Source organism: Alligator mississippiensis, chromosome 5 (assembly GCF_030867095.1).
Source record: "Alligator mississippiensis isolate rAllMis1 chromosome 5, rAllMis1, whole genome shotgun sequence".
NCBI lineage: Eukaryota > Metazoa > Chordata > Crocodylia > Alligatoridae > Alligator > Alligator mississippiensis.
This window is the reverse complement of record NC_081828.1, coordinates 149,128,136-149,145,049: the sequence shown is the minus strand read 5'-3', so window position 1 is coordinate 149,145,049 and position 16,914 is coordinate 149,128,136. Positions and strand designations below refer to the sequence as shown.

The 16,914-nt window shown below is 41.0% G+C and overlaps 1 protein-coding gene across 11 annotated transcripts in view; it reads right to left on the bottom strand.

Annotated features, from left to right (window-relative positions):
* The window catches only part of ZNF385D (zinc finger protein 385D), a 752,238-nt gene that overhangs the window by 550,073 nt on the left and 185,251 nt on the right, over positions 1 to 16,914 (bottom strand). The gene's annotated exons all lie outside the window — the stretch shown is intronic.

The window sequence follows — 16,914 nt, the reverse complement described above, 5'->3', positions numbered from 1 at the left end:
TTATCATGGTTGTCACTGGGAACAAAAATCCAAAACCAAATCCCATTTTTAATGGCTCTCTTTGGAAAAAAATTGAAAATTGTTCCTAATTCTAAATTGTCATAGGAAGAGTGAATACTGTTCAGTCATAGAAAAATACCATTATCTATATTAGAATCTTGCATTCATATTTAACCATACAAGATGTGAAAAATAAACTAACAGTACAGTGATTCTTTATTTTGTGGCTTCCATTATTTGATATCTCAGCTTTGTAGGCCATATTACAAGTTGAATTGCAAAAAAAGTCACACACAAACCATTAGAAACAGTTCACTGTTAAGTCATGATGGAATAAACAAACTGAAGGCTTTCACTGAAGCTACTGATCTGGGATGGGCGGGGGGGAGGAGGAGGAGGAAGAAGCTGGTAAGTGCACTCTCTGATGTGAAACACCTGTCACATCAACCTATCATTTCTGAAAACATAGCAGCAGTTTGCATGGGACAAATGAACATTCTTTAGAGTAGTCAATGCACACTTTGGCTAGGGACAGACATTGCACATAAACCAGTTTAAGTGATCAGAAACTGGTTGAAACCTGTAACAGAACAGATGTTCAATAATATAAACCAGTTTGAAAATGGCTGTAACCAATTTGAGATAAACCTGGTTGAATGTAGTATCAGACTTAACTGATTTGGCTCAAACTGGTTTATGCAATGTCAATCCCAGACCCCTTGTCTGTCCCAAACCCCTTACTGTTTTAAGATAAACCAGACACCCCCAACATCTCTACATGCTCTCTGGGCTAGGCAGGGCTCTCTGTTCCACAGCAGGGCTGGCCTCTCCCCTCTGCTGCCTCGCTGGAGCTTGACAGTCTCTGCAGGCATCTGCCTGGCTTCTGCTTCCCCCCTCCCCTCACCACTCTATGCTAAGCAGGCATTCCCCCATCCCTCACAGACACCTCAGCATTAGCTAGCAGAACACATGCTGGCTACAGTCCATGCTGTGGGAGACGACAGAGGTAGACAGGCTTTTTGGAGATATTCAACAGGTAGCTTAATTTCCTTCCTTGGAAAAAGCTGCTTAAGAGCCGTTTCCTCCTCCTCTCCCCCTCACCACTCTCTGCTAAGCAGGAATTCCCCCCTCCCCTCTTCCTTCTTGAGGAGGTGTCTGTATATTAGCTAGCAGACCACATGCTGACTATGGTCCGCACTGAATCAACAAGTAGAATCAACAGGTAGCTGGTAATGTCCCTTTGTTGTTTTCTTAATGGGGTGATAAACACTGAGTTAGGGGGTGATAAACACTGTTATCAATTCCCTGCTGGGCTAATCAAAGCATCCTACTGGGGTCTGGCCACCCCACCCCCCAGCTCAGTCCTGTGGAAGGGATGGGAGGATTGCTCTAGCGCCCCCCAGCTTCTAGCCTGAGCCACTGCAGGCATGTGCCTGCATGTCTGGGATGTTTGTGCAGTTACAAACCAGTTCAGCCTAACCAGGTTAAACCAACCTGCAAAGATTGAATCAATTCAGGCTTAGGCGTTTTGAATGTCTGTCCCTAGCGAAGGAGGTCAAAATTAACAGAAGTAAGTATATGACTGATTCTCAAAAAATGCACTTGGAAAACTGTTTTGCCACATACATTTCCAATAGAAAACACAAATGACAATGTTTCCCCACTGGTATTTCATGATTTGGAATACTGGTAAAAGGACAATAGTAGATGCAGACTAATGCACTATAAGTTACTAGCAGTGTTCTTTCACAAAAAAGGTAACAATAGGGTTATATTAGTGAGCTGGTGCCTTACTCCTTTTTGTTTGTTTGGTCAGACATCCTCTTTAATCTGCTACTTTTCAAACCAAGCCTCAAGAAACCATACTAAGTTTCAAGGGAAACTTTTTAGTGAGCCTCATCATAGGAGTGCAAATGACATAAGTTGCAAGGAGGGAAAAAATTAACAACCAACCAATCAATCGCACTCCCTCCCCCCTCCCCCCCCCCAAAAAAGAAAGAAAGACCCAAAACAAACAGATAAAGAAGGAAAAAAGTGAAAGAATAAAGAGCAATGATGTATTCTCATCTAGACAGTTGTTGTTAAATATTCCACAGAAAGGGGAAAGGATATGTAATAAGAGAGAGCTGTTTGATCAAGTGACATGTCTTGTGATAGTGTATAAGGTTACTGCAGCAGTGCCAGACTGTCACACTGCTAATTCTACCCTTTATAGCTGTGGCTGACCCCTGTGCCCAAAACATGACAGAGAAGAGTAGTGATGGGGAAGAGGAAGGCTTTTTACACTTCTCACCTTATTTATACAGTGGTGAAGAACTAGATACAATCTGTCCTGTGGTGACAGAGATGCAATGCAGTTTTAGGAGTGAAAAATAAAATGTTAGCTGAGCCCAAGGTCAATTTGTTTTTTAATAGAATATTTGTAAACCTAAGCTTTGTATGTGCAGTAAGTAGTATACAGTCAGGTATCTGTGTGCGCATGCACATGAACATATGTGCTCGCTCACACACGCACACACACAAGCACTGCTTTGTAGATTACCTATCTTTGTTCGTGGTGGCGTAGTCACCATTCACCCAAAAAGGAAGTAAAAAATTGTGCACCACTTCTTCTGTGGTCCATCCACTTGACAAGAAGAGAATCCCTTGACCTATGCTCCTTTTGATCAAGATAGGAACAGGTGCATTAGATCGCAGATCTCTTTATTTTGTAGGGATGTGTGTGAAGCTCCTGGAAGAGGTTTGTTTTGGTTTGTTGTTTTTATATTTTTTTTGGGGGGGGGGGGTCGGCAGTTCTCCTTAGAGACAAAATTATTAGCTGAATCTTTCTAAACACAGAGCAAATTTCAGAGAAAATTAAAGAAACAGAAGGTTAAGTAAACAAAAATATTTCATACCGATAATATATGCATTTCATACTTTTCTGAAAATTAAATGATCACAGACTATTTTCGCTAGAAAATAAAAGAGGATTAGCCACAAGATAACTTCTAAGATGACTCAGAAGGGGAAAAAAAACAACTCATTTTTAGGTCGTTTGTATCCTTTTTCCAGGGGCACATAGTAGGCCAGCTGTTGGCACCCACATTCCTACAAGAGCATTTTGCAGTACCCAAGTCACATCCTTTTGTCTCTACCAATGTCCTTTTTGATGAAGAACCTTCCTTCCAGAGGAGGTGTTAACCAGTCACTATATTAATAATGGCCTTTGTGGGCTACAGAAGTATTTACTGCCTGCCTTCCCTCCAGAAACTCCTGACATATTTCTAAATACTTTCTTTATCTCAGGTGTCCCACTAGCCAATTTCTTTTCTTCCTCAAATCTGCTCAGACAGTTCTGAAGAAACTCTGATATGGTCAGTTAAAATCAATGATTTAAGTAAATGTGGCCTTTTGTCTCAATAGTCCTGGATCCAGACAGATGGTTGCTCAGAAGCTGGAACTTGAGATAAGAACCATTTCCTTCCATGCCTAAAAGAACATAACAGAGCTCTAGAGTGTAAATCAGAATTATAAGTGATACTTCTAAAATATAATAATGCTCACCTACATTTTCTAAGAGTAGATTTGTCCAGTAATTCTCCACATTTTAAAAAAAACTGCCTCTGAAATGTTTTAGATGGTGAACCAGTGACCATTTGCTTGCTTTTGCAAGGTCTGAGGAAGTTTTCCAGTGCTGGAAAATAATCTACAATCTACTGCTGGCAGTAGATTTAATTCAGTTCTACTTCAGAGAGATACCATAATGGACAACACTTCCTAGTAAATAATTTTCCCATAGAAACACAGGAAACCATCTGAGGTTTAGTGTGCTTTATAAGTGAAATGTGGGTTTCTTGTATGAGAAAAAGCACATGATGTTACAACACTGTATGTATTGCTCACTCTTACACCTGTGTTTAATTAAATCGGGGGGAAGGGGAAAGGGGGGAACAAGAGACAGAGAAAACAGTATTCTTCATTTAAGCTTTTGTAAACCTACATTTAATAGGAGTTAACCTTGGCTAGGAAAATCCAAGTGGAAGTCTCTAATTTTTGTACGCAGACAATATGATATTACAGGGGCCTTCGGGAGACTGCAAACACCCTGGGCAAATCTAAAATTTAATACCAATTCCTTTAAAGACTCCTTGGTGCTATTCATTCTGTAAATGAATTTCGCAAAAAAACAGTATAAATAAATTCACGCAAAATTAAAGAATTTCTCATCTTACTGATGCCCTTTGAGAGAAACCTACACTTTAGTCTGTATGGTGTACAGCAGTGTAAAAGAAACAGCATGGGGAAAAAAAATCAAGTGAACACAGCAGTGATATCATACAACACATTTTCAGTGTTCCATGGAAAGAAAGTATCAAGTGATTTCTTTTAAACCATTCTATCATCCAGACTTAGCTTTCCTGTTGAGTTTGTCCTGGAAATGTTATAAAAAGCAAAGTAGGCAAGTCAGTACAGCAGGGAGCCTCCTCTTATGAACTAAGATCAGATGCTGAAACTCAATGTTTCAATCTACTTCTTGTTCTCAATGCATCACATGAGATGGTGAAGAACAGCTGTGTTAATAGATTAAGAAATAATCTGGAAATGAACACATATAACTGGTTTAAATATTAAGGGGAAAGGTAATAACTCCAAATTTAAAAAAAATGTTGTGGCTTTATTTCTTAAACAAATTTTTGCCTCTGGGAACAATGACATTTATCATTCTGTTAGATACAAATATAGCTCTTACACACATTTTGAAAACATAGAACCCAAGTTTATTAACCTGGCTGTGGCATCTTAGGAAACACAATAATGTGGCTTAGTTTGCAATAGCCCTTCTCTTATGTTATGAGCACAACGTACACAAGAAAGGGCAGAGCATGTGGGAGACAAGCTGCAATCTTCTTAAAGGACTCATTCTAATATTGGAAAAAGAAATTCCCCTTTTATCTAGCTCTGCAGTCCTTATGGATGCTGCTATATTAAAAAAAATCGTCAGCATTAGCATGGAACTTTGCTGTAGCTGCAGTATTATTTCTTATGTCACCCTCCTTTTTCACTTTTGGGGAGACAAGCAACTTCATCATATATTCAAACCTGTATTCTTCACTTACCAGTAAGATAACCCAGAGCTGATCTTTATCAAAAGGTGCAAATATGTGGACTTACTTGAACTTGACCAAAAAGAACAGAGCTGATGAGAGATCTGTGGTAAAATAAGAAAATTTCCTCCGGCAAAGGATTGAATTTATCAGATCCCTTTGTAGTAGACAGCAATGCTGTCCAGAAAGCAATAAGACAAGAGACATCCAAGATTCCCTTCTGGGAAATTTATCATTTTAGCTCTGTAAAGCTAAAAGAGACCGTAGAGAACACCTGCATATGGATACCTTTTAATTTGGGAAAGTACCTTTCTTGTTGTTTTTAAATTGGTATAGACAGCAAAATGTTCAGTCTCCTCTTCATTTTTTGTAAATGAAATATTAGTCAGACACTTAACACACACACAGGCTGAATGATACAGTTTCTATGTTCCTTATTCACTGCTGCACAGATCTTTTTCTTGTTGTTTTCTCCAAAATTATTTAGTTTGCTTTCTGAGAACTGAAAATAGATTAGTTTATCCTCAAGACAACAGAGCACCAAGTTTCAGACTAGCAAATTTGTTTTCATCCCACAAATGATAGGACTATAAAACAGAACTGCTAAGCACTCCACCTGTCAACCAGAAGCTAGACTCGTCTCTCATTTCAATCAAGTATTACTGGTAACTTAATACAATACATGTAAATTCCCAAGAAATGCAAGCCAGACTAAACAAAACACACAAGCTAATATATTTTTTAAAAAACAACTCTATAAAGCCATATTTAAACACATATCTTTGTGTGGCTGTTCACTAACTTAAAAGTGTGATTATGGTTGGAAAAGTGACTACATCTGATGCAGCCTTTCATCTGAATGTATGTTTTCCATATGCCTTGGCATGATATCAGGTTAGTTTACTGGAAAAAAACCAAGCTTTCCTACTGTTAACATAGCTAATATAGCAATAGAAGAGTGGGTTGCATTCTGTTCAGCCTCAACTATTAATCAACAAAATTGTTAACTAAGTTATAAGTGCAGATTTTTTATTTCTGGTTGACATGCAAAAGACAGCAGGGAGTGTCTCTTAATCTGTGCTTGTAAAGCACCCAACACACCAGAGCCTGAATCCTGACGGAGTCTCTTGGACTATAACAATGGCTATAAACACAGCTTGATTTTCAGCTCCCAGATTCTGTTTACAGTGCTGGCATTTAAACAAATTACACTTAAGAGTATAAAACTGAGGGAATTAAATGTGTAAGTCACTGAATGAGGACAGAGGTTTCCTGCCTATGGATTTTTTTTTTCTCTAGGTTCAAACATCTACACCCGCAGTGGTTGATCGGGGCTAGTTTTACTCAATGGGACCCATAAAGGCAGCTGAAAATTAAGTGAACATCCAGCTGTCAACATACTGTGGAATCCCATAAAAGAAGACAGAACCATAGCATAGGGTGCGTCTACACAAGACGTTTACTGCAGTTGCCTAATTAGCTCCGTACTAAATGTCTCAGCAAGAACATCTACATATGGCACAGTCATTTAGCACTTCCTTTTGGGACGTTGCATCATGTGTAGACACACCCAGCATCTACTAAATTCTGCTGCAAGTTAATACTTGTAAATACAAGTACTATCCTGTGGAGGAGTTTTTTACTGCACTGCAGCACACATGTAGACCAGGGGCAGGCAAAACACAGCCCACTAGCCACATCTAACCTGCTAGGTGATTTCATTTGGCTTCTGGGCAGGTGCCCACTGATTAATTGTATCTGGCCCAACCCACAGCTGCCCCTGGTGCACTCCGCATGGGGCTGGACCCTGCCCACTCCTGCTGGGGTAGTGCATTGTGCTCCCACCTTACCTAGAGCTGGATACAGGCATGGCAAACTGGGTGGCTGCCAGGGCCCCGGACAGGAAGGGGGCCCAAAAATGGTAATTTTTTTTATTGTTATCTCTGGCGAAGGGGGGCCTCCAATACTAAAAGTTCACCCGGGGCCACCAAGAGTTTAGGTACAGTTTTGACCTTAACCCACAGGAGGGCCCAACCCCAGCCAGCGCACACATCTTCCAGGTCGGGCTGCTGCTTCTCCTGCTGCAGTCACCCAGGGAACTGCTCGGCTGCCCCAGCTTCTGGTGGCTCCTCCTCCTCCTGTCCTTTCTGCAGCACTCTGGGCAGCGGGTAGGGGAGCAGCAGTCGGTGGGTAGGCAGGAAGCTGCAGCTGGGTGGGAGTGCAGAGCTAGTGCCAGGACAATGGGAGTGCAGAATCTGAAGCATGGGGCTGGTGGGAATGCAGGGCTGAAGCCAGGGCCAGGGCTGGTGGGAGCAAAGTACCAGGGCAGAATGGGACAGTGGGATGCAAAGCCTGGGCCAACAGGTGCATGGATCCCATGCCAGCAGGAGCACTGGGCCAGCCTGACTACATTGCATGGGGTTCCCTACTGCTCACATGCAGCTCCTGAGACCTGGCTGGGAGCCAATGTGCAATAGAGCTGGCAGGCTGACCCCACTCTCTGCCACCATGTGCAGCTCCCAAGACTTGGCTGGAGCCATATGCCACCAGGGGGGCTCTGCCTGCCATGGGCCATTAGTGCCACAAGGGCCCACTGCCTCCTGCTGCTGCTGCCACCACCGCCGACAGAAGCAGCACGCCATATGGGGGGGTGTATGTGGGAGCTCCCATATGCACACCCCATTATACCCAAACACACCACACACATGCCCCCCACACATACACCCTTGTATCTGTGTGTATGGTTTGCTTCAGATTGCAGGAAAAAGTTTGCATGCATATTTATATAATAAAGGCCACCCTGTAAAGCTCTTATTCAGAAAAATGTTCCTGTTATATATTCTTTTACCTTTCTGTAGCATGATTTTTGAGGCAGTGAAATATTTATTAGTTCCTCAATGCCTGAAGAAAAATACTAAGAACATCAGATTCAACCTTTCCATTCAGCTGCTCAGGGAGGTTTGCTGTCTCAGTGATCTGTAAATAATTGTCTGGCCAAGCAGCGAGACACAAAGGCAAATAGATCAATATCCCACTTGCAAACCTGCTTACAGAGCTGAGAAAAGCCTGGATTCATTTTATTTCCTACCACTGTGCGCCTCACACATGAATCAAGTCACACGTTGGAGCACCAAGATCTAATTCAGCATGTATAATCATCAACAATTGCTGAAGTCTTTGATTAAACTTTTAAATTGTCTCTTAATATAATTTAAATGGAAAAGATATTGATTAAAGTATCCTAAAATGTAACCTGGTAAATGAGAATGGAAAATGTCTGGGTTACTGCTTCTAATAGCAACTGACAGCTTTTCAACTTTACTAGAATAGCATTATGTGAATTTTATTTAAATAAAACAAACAATAAAAACTTATTTTCTGGTTACAGATTCAGAACGACTGCTGAGAGGATTCTCATTTGTAAAATATCTCTTTCCTTTGCTCCTTCTAGTTCTGATGGGCACATTGAAATTCTAGTTACACATTTCCTTTTGTGGATACCTCCTTCAGAATAGAGGTTTGGTAGTGCCACTATATCCTAAGTGTCTGGCCATCCAATCATATGAAAGACAAAACAAACTACATGTCACCCTGGTATGAAAAATAGTCTGATGTCCTAACACAGTTGCTCCAAACACAATAATTCAAGAATAAGAGTGCAATTTTTTCAGTGAACAGTTACTCCAAAGGTCACAATATTTTCACCATTTTTCCACCATCAATTAAGGATAATTCCTGCCTGATTGAAAAGAGGAATTTTTTTGGTGGTTCATGTTCTTCGACAGACATTTGCCTTAAAGCAATAATCCCTGACCACTAAAACATATAGAGGTCTTAAAGTAAAACCTGTAACATTATTCCTAGCCAACCAACAAATGTTTCTGCCATAAATGTGAAAATATCACAAAGAAGCTTCTGCTCTGGCACTGGGCATTGTTGCAAGATTTTTCAGGGCACGATAAACTAAAATCAGTATTTCTAGACACACATAAACAGAGACTGCAAGGTAAATACAGCCAATGTCCAACTTTAAGATAAATAAAAGTGAAAAAAATAGGGGATTTCAAAATTTGCGAGAACATAAATGAATTTATATCAAGGGCATTTATAAAGCATTGGGAAAAAATCCTATTTTTTAAACACCTTCAGAGGTTTCATTATCATCAAAGTAAAAGAAACAAATGCGAGGATTGAAAATTTAGTACTTATTTTCTTTTAAAGTTGAAGTATATTATATATATGGAAAGACCTTTAAGCAAATAAAAACATCAGAGAGGGAAATATTTATCATGTAATAAAGAAAGAAACTGTGCTGCAAAATTAGACACAGGAACAAGAATCTTTTCTCCAAACAGCTGGTGCCAAATGTTTGTAGGAACAGAAACACATACCCCAAAGAGTTATATTAATAGTAACTACAGATGTTTTAATAAATCCATCATAATTATCAAGGATAGACATTCAAAAAGATGTGACCAAATAGATTACTAATATTGTATGTTTGTATCTCAAGTTATATGAAATGGGAATAAGTCAGTATTACTTCATTACAACAAGTCAATGGTGTTGCACAATTTACAAGAGCTGAATATTTGATAATACTTTTTCAGATATGTTTTCATATCTCTGGATAATTTGTCTAGGATTGGAAGGCTGTGTAACATTTAATTAATAGCTCACATTTTCACCGGTGATATATTTTAAAACATAATTAATAGTTTAGCTGTACATTTCTATTACTGTTGTCTGTGGAATATTTCAAGAAGATAGAGGAAACTCCCAGGAGCTTAAAAAAACCCCCCAAAAAACAAACCCCGGTAGTACTCAGGATGAAAGTTGAATGTAAACTGACCTCTCTCAAAAGCATAGTCACATCCAAGTTGGGAGAAAAATGCTTGAATTACAATTTTGTAATTTTATAAATATACCACTGTACCACTCTTCCAGAAAAGTCATTTTACCCATTTCACTGATTAAAACAGTATTAATGCCCACATCCTGTCCTATTAGTTTTTTGAGACTTAGCAGTCAGTCACTACCCAAATAAATGTGTGTCAGACTTGAGGAGTATGAAGTCCACCTCAAAGTAATACACAGTTATTTCACTCACTTAATGGGTAGCTTGATGAACTTCCATCTCATCAGGATGAACTTCCATCACACCAGCTCACGCAAGGGGAAAACATCTACCTGAACTTTCTACCAGGTCAAAATCCACCTTGCTTGGATATCTGCCTGCATCAGTAGCTGGCGGCAGCATTTACTTCACTTTAAAATGCAGCAGCAGGAAGAGGACCCATCCTTTGCCCAATTGAATAGTGATTAGAACACTTACCCAAGAACTGACAGGTCTGGATTTAAGGCTCCAGTAAGCTTGAAGAGCTAAGTACAGAAAGTCAAAAAGCCTGAGGCTGAATCAATTCAGTCTTTACAAGTTAATCAAAAATGCAAAAATTAAATTGAGAAACAACTGAACACACATTTACCTTTGACTCAGGAAACGCAGTCACATGGCTGCAGTGGCTCAGGCCAGAAGGTAAGAGAGCATGGCTCCCTAGCATTTCCTCTTCCTGTTGCCCCTGAAGACTCTGGGATTTGCAGTCCAGCATCACACAAGAAGGACTCTGCAGGGTTGCTTATCATTTCCTCTTCCAGCTTCCAAGTGCCTCTGGGATTTGTAGTCCACAGTCGCAGCCTGCTATACTTTTCAGTAAGTTTAACAGGGCAGGGAAGCTCTGTACTTAGAGAAAGGTGGGGGGGGGGAGCATTAACTTGGGGAAAGGGGGTTAACCCCCTCCCTGGCCCCAGCCCGGGTTTTCCTGGGAGGGGGCAGTCCCTGCCTCCCCCCCAACCCTTCTCTGCTAGGGCAGACAGCACAGCACAGCACAGCCCAGCCTAGGGCTGAAAAGCACGCTGGGATGCTGGGGGACTGTGATTTACCTTGAACCAGGAAGGGTCTGGAACAAAAGTTTCATAAACTGGTTTGACCCAAATCAGTCAAGTCTGATACTACATTCAACCAGGTTTATCTTAAACAAGTTTCAGCCATTTTGAAACTGGTTTATTTGTACTGAGCATCTGTTCTGTTACAGGTTTGAACTAGTTTCTGATTATTTAAACTGGTTTGTGTATAAATTCTGTCCCCAGCCAAGAGGTTTAAATATAGATCTCCCATTTCCCAGGGAAGTGCCCCAAAGACCAACAAACACCAGTCAATGGACAAGGCAAAAATGAAGGCATCTTCCTGTCCTCCTTTCCAGTGAGCAACCAGGAGTATAAGTTATAGGGGCAGAAACAGAGCAAACAAAAGGGAGTGGGAGCCTATGGCCTAATAAGGTGGGTACTGTCAGGGACTGATCAAGGAGACCTGACAGTCAGGCACATGAGTTACCACACCTGCCTCAATCCCTGGCTAATATGGCTGACCCAGTGCTCTGCAAGCAGACTAGCTTCTGAAAATGCCACCCATCTGTTCTAAACACACCTGCAGCCTCAGGCTACAGGTATGCCTTCCCATAGCATCAGTCTGTTCTAGCAAGCCCTATGTTTACACCTCTCCCTGGTTCTTCTGACCCAGCTTTGGCTTTTCCTCATCCTGATCTTGGATCTCTCCTGAAACTCAGTGCTGGTACTGCTCTCTCTGGTTTTCCTGGCATCTTGGCTTGGCTTTTTTAACTGTGATCTTGGATCTTCCCTGGAATTTGGCACCAGTTCTCCAACCCCTGGTTCATGACCTCAGCTTGTATCTCAGACTATGTCTCTTGGATCTCCCTTCTCAGCTCTGGTAAGCTCTGCCCTCCACCCCACCTCGCCTCTCCACAGGCCCAGCTGCCTATATCCTGGCTGAACCCTCACAGGTACTCTTTTGTGGAGGGATAGAGTCCTAGATTCAGATTAATTTCCAATGCAGTTTATGCATTTTAGTCAATGACTAATGCAAAATTCACAGACAGCAACTTCACTTCACAGAAAAATAGGAGAGATGCCATCAAGCCATGTCCAGATGGAACTGGGTCATAATAGAGTGTAAGTGGAATCAGAAATGTAAGTGGCTGTCTAAGATGCTCAGTATCTGAAGTCTAGTTACACCTAGGGATTTTTTTCAGGCAAAAATGGAGATTCAAAATGTGGCTGCTGTGCCGCTTGGAATAGGATGATGCTTGATGCCTAAATACTACCTAAGTATTTTAGAGATGCAACAGGATCTGGGGTCCCTAAAAATTCATAAGGTTTAGAACAAAACTATAGAAGCCAGCATTACCTTCTATTGATGGAGTTAACTTTTACTATAAGTAAAAAATCCTATAACCTAGAATGGTTGAGGTTTCTTTTATTTGATAAAAAGAATGTGGAATATATGCATTTATATTTTATCCTGACTGGGATATACCAAAAATGGTATACGGATAACTTACAGATTAAAGCCTATATACCAATATAGGACTGAAATAAGAAAAAGGTAAATTTTCCTTGTGGAGTTGCTAATTTAGCTAATCCAATCAGCCAAATTACAATAGTATTTGCTCAATTAATCTTGGTAACATTAACAGTGAAATAAGTTGTTCCAAATGCTCATTGCAATGACAGTATACTGTAATCAGTTTTTTCTATCACCAGTGCTATTAACAGTTACTGCATTCCTACAACTATTTCAGCACTGTTTAAGAGACTAACCCTCTTGAGAAGGACACTAATAAATAAAGATAAGAAAAAACAACTAGATTGTAGTTACACAAGTCAGAAGGGAGAATCGGGAGATTTGTATTCTAGTACTGGCCCCCTCTGACTCGCTGCATGACCTCAGGTAAGTAGTTTAACCTCTTTATGCCTCCTAGTCCAACCTTCTATTTGCTATATAGGGGAAGTAATACTTACCTGCCTGTGGTAGAAAAGCATTTTATTTGGCACTAACTTTTCCCATTATTATTAGAAGAGGCTCAGATATCCTCATTGGGCTGTTAGAATAATCTTGCTTAGAAAACAAATGTCAGTGTGACAATGTTTTACAGGTATCTGTAGTACCTATTACTGTGGAGATTTTACAGGAATGGGCAAAGTGAACATAACTCATTTATTTATTTATACGTAAACAATTAAGCAGACAAGCTCATGATATGTATAAGAACAGAAGTGTCATACTGAGTTAGACCAATGGTCTGTCTACCCTAGTAGTTTGTCTCCAACACTGACAGAAGTGGATTCTATACAAGGAGAGTACTGAACTGGATATATCTAGAGTGAGCTATCCCCTATTCAATATCCTTCCTGGCATCCGCCACTTATTTGTTTAGAGATGTCAAAGGAAACATCTCCAACTGTTGTGTTTAATAGCCATTAACAGAACTATCATCCATGTCTTTATTCAGTCCCTTTATTAAACATTGCTATTATCTGCCTCCACCATCTCCTGTGGCAATGAATTTCACAAGTTAACTGCTCATTATGTATAAGATTGCATATGGACAGATTCTAGTGATGGAAACATTAGAAATATCAAGACAGTCACATACTATTGACAGGCCCAGTAGTTCTAAGCATTTTTTTTTTTAGATATGTCTATTTAATTTGGAAAAATGAATCAAGCTCAACTGCCAAATAATAACTTAAATCCATAAGTAAAAGTATAGACACTTTCTAATCTGAACTTTCCATAAAAAGACTAAAAAAGTGAGGTTCTCAAATAGGTTTTAACTTCTCAGTCAGATGAGTCTACATATCCCATTTCTGGTTTCATTTAGTCTACCACTTACCAAACAAGAAACTACAACAACTGCAACTATTTGTATAAATGAAGGGAAATGGAGGGTGCAGCTCATTTGGACATTATGAGGCAAGACCTCTAGGCTGCATTCTCATCAGGTATCATGACTACAAAATGAATGCCATTGCAAACAATACAACATGCTCTTCCTATGGATAAGCCTCTCTGAATGACAAGCTAACACTTATTTCAAACAAACTTTCATGTCAAAAATGTAGTTTGGGATTTTTATGGCCAAAAATATTTTGAAATCTTGAGAAATATGTTTTTCTCTGCAAGACAACATGTAAACAGACAACCCAGTGTTTTCAAATCAGAACAAAGACGATGACTTATACACATACACACATATATAGATTGTTAAGTTTAGAAGATTTAAATTTTAAATAAACCTAATGTTGTGATAGTTTTCCAGAAACATATTGTTATTATATCAAACACTGAAATTCAGATAGGCAACTGAAGTGCAGGTATGTAATGTTGCACACAAGCCAAAATAGCATAGCCTTGTTCTAAAAATATACATTTTGTGATCTCTGGCAACACTTTCCTGACTACATAAATACTGTACACCTCCATATAAATTTTGAATACACTTGCTAAGGAAGTACATACAGCTAATCCATGTTCTTTCAAATGTCTAGTTCACAGAACAATTAGAGATCTCTCCTAGTTTGCAGACTTAATGTTATTCACCTCTATAGATTCACCTGGAAAAGACTAGACAGTTCTAAGCAAATATCAAAATCTGTTTAGTATTGTACTCTCTTAGTATATAATTATGTATTTTATTAAATGAACCTGTTGTATTAGAGCTGTAGCTTTTAACTTGTCAGCATATATAAGTGAAATAAATATGCTAAGAATCACTACATAATTTAAACCTTCAGCTAAACTATGTAAAATACTCAGTGCATGACTTCGACTGGGGACAAATTGAGTGTTGCATCAACCCTAATGATGATACGGGAACAGAGAGCAAGGAGATTCCACCTTACAAATTCCTCATCCAGCCCTAGTTCACAGGCCAGATGTGAAGCATAGAGCAGGTCTGCAGGAGCTGGAATTCAGCAAAGACAGCTGCTGCTAACAGACATTACTCCTCACACTGACAAATTTCTGCCTTGCTAGACCAGATAACGTAGCTCCACACTCCAGATCCAGAGCACGGAGTTTTCCATGGGTCCAGAAATTTGGCATCAGGAGGACTAGTGGCAATATTTGTTGGCACGGCTCGAGGAGTCACAACATTTAACTCTGCCACTGCTTGCCACTGTGCTTAACCTATGCTTAGCTGTGCTTAACTCCAGGACTCATGGGGAGTCTCACCACACTATTGCATATCCCCCATACCCTTGTTATAGGATGAAACTTGCTAAAAATTGGTACCCATCAGAGAACAGCTGTGAAAGGATTAAGGGGATTGTGCCACCTCCTGCTTGATGGCAAGGAGAGAAAACCTGGAAGCTATCCTGTAACAGTGTCTTCTATAGCCTTCTACATCTCCATGCAGAGAATTTCTGGCAAAGAAAATCAGTTTCTCTCCTTAAGACACATCACAGTTTTGGAGGGCTGATTTTAGTTAAAAAAAAAAATTGAGTTAAAAAAGTAACCCAGAATCCACATTTTTCTGTGATTAAAATGAAATGCCACTATCTATACTTTAGTGGCATTTCATTTTGATCATGGAAAAATGTGGATTTTGGGTTACTTTAGCCCAACGATTGGGGGGGGGGGGGGTTAATCTGAAAAAACCAGGATTCGTGCTTATCAGTTACTTTGCATAACTATCAGTTACTATATAAATATTGCCAACTAAACTGCGTCAGTACTGGAGGCATTCCTGAAGAATGGGCAATAAGGAACTACCATTACTGAGGAAAACTTATTTATTTAACTTAGACAAAATTGGCATTTGAAATTAGTTTGCAAAATAGTTTTGATTAACAAAATATGGTTGAATTAACAAAGCACTCATATTCAGGGGCAAGCAAAATACAGCCTGTGGACCAGATCTGACCTGCCAGGCAATTTCATCTAGCACATGGGCGCCCAACTTATTGTGCCCTACCCAACCCCTGCACCTTGCTCCCACCCTTGTGAATGGAAGGGCCTGGCCCAGCCAGCACAAACCTGCTTGGAGGGTCTGCTGCTGCAGCCACCAGGGGACCTGCTTAGTTTCCCTGGCACCCCTTCCCAGGCACCAGGTAGGGAAGTGACAGGGGTGGGGGTATGGAGGGTTGCAGCTGAGTGGGAGCACAGAAGGCTAGGGCTGAGCTGGAAACAGTGTGGAGCCCAGACCCTGGGGGCCAGAGGGACCATGGAACTCAGCTGGGCAGGGTGTGGGTGTAAGGGAGGGAGGGGGAATGGGAGGGTATAAGGGAGGGTGGGGACCCCCCTACACACTATCCATGATACATAGACCCCACTGGCAGTGGCAGCAGCAGCAGGTGGGGTGCTCAGGGTGCTCCTGGCCTGCACAGGCACTGCTGCCCAATGGCACATAGCTCCAGCCAGCATCACACAGTGGCAATGAGATGGGGGGAGAGGGGACGGACAGCAGGAAATAGAAATAGGGGATGCTGTGTTCACCAGAGCACCCCTTGCAATAACCAGAAACAAGGGCCACAAGTTGATAGAGAGTAGATTTAAGTTGGACATCAGAAAGAACTTCATGGTTACAGTCACCAGAATCTGGAACAGGCTTCCAAGGGAGATGGTACTCTCCCCTACTTTGGGGCTCTTCAAGAGGAGACTAGACAAGCACCTGGCTGGGATAACATGACCCCAGCACTTTTTCCTGCCACTGGCAGGGGGTCAGACTTGATGATCCTTTGAGGCCCCTTCCGACCCTAGCATCTATGAATCTATAAGGAAGGTAGCCAAACTGGCCTGCCTCCATCATGTGGGGTACCTCACAGCCCACGTGCAGCTCCCAGCCCTGCACGCCACCAGGGGGAGCCCCGTGCAATAGAGCTAGCTGTCTTCACTGCCCCCTGCCATGCAGGTCCTGGGGCTCCACCAGGAGTGGAGAGGAGCCCCACTCCCTGCTTCCTAGTGGAGTCC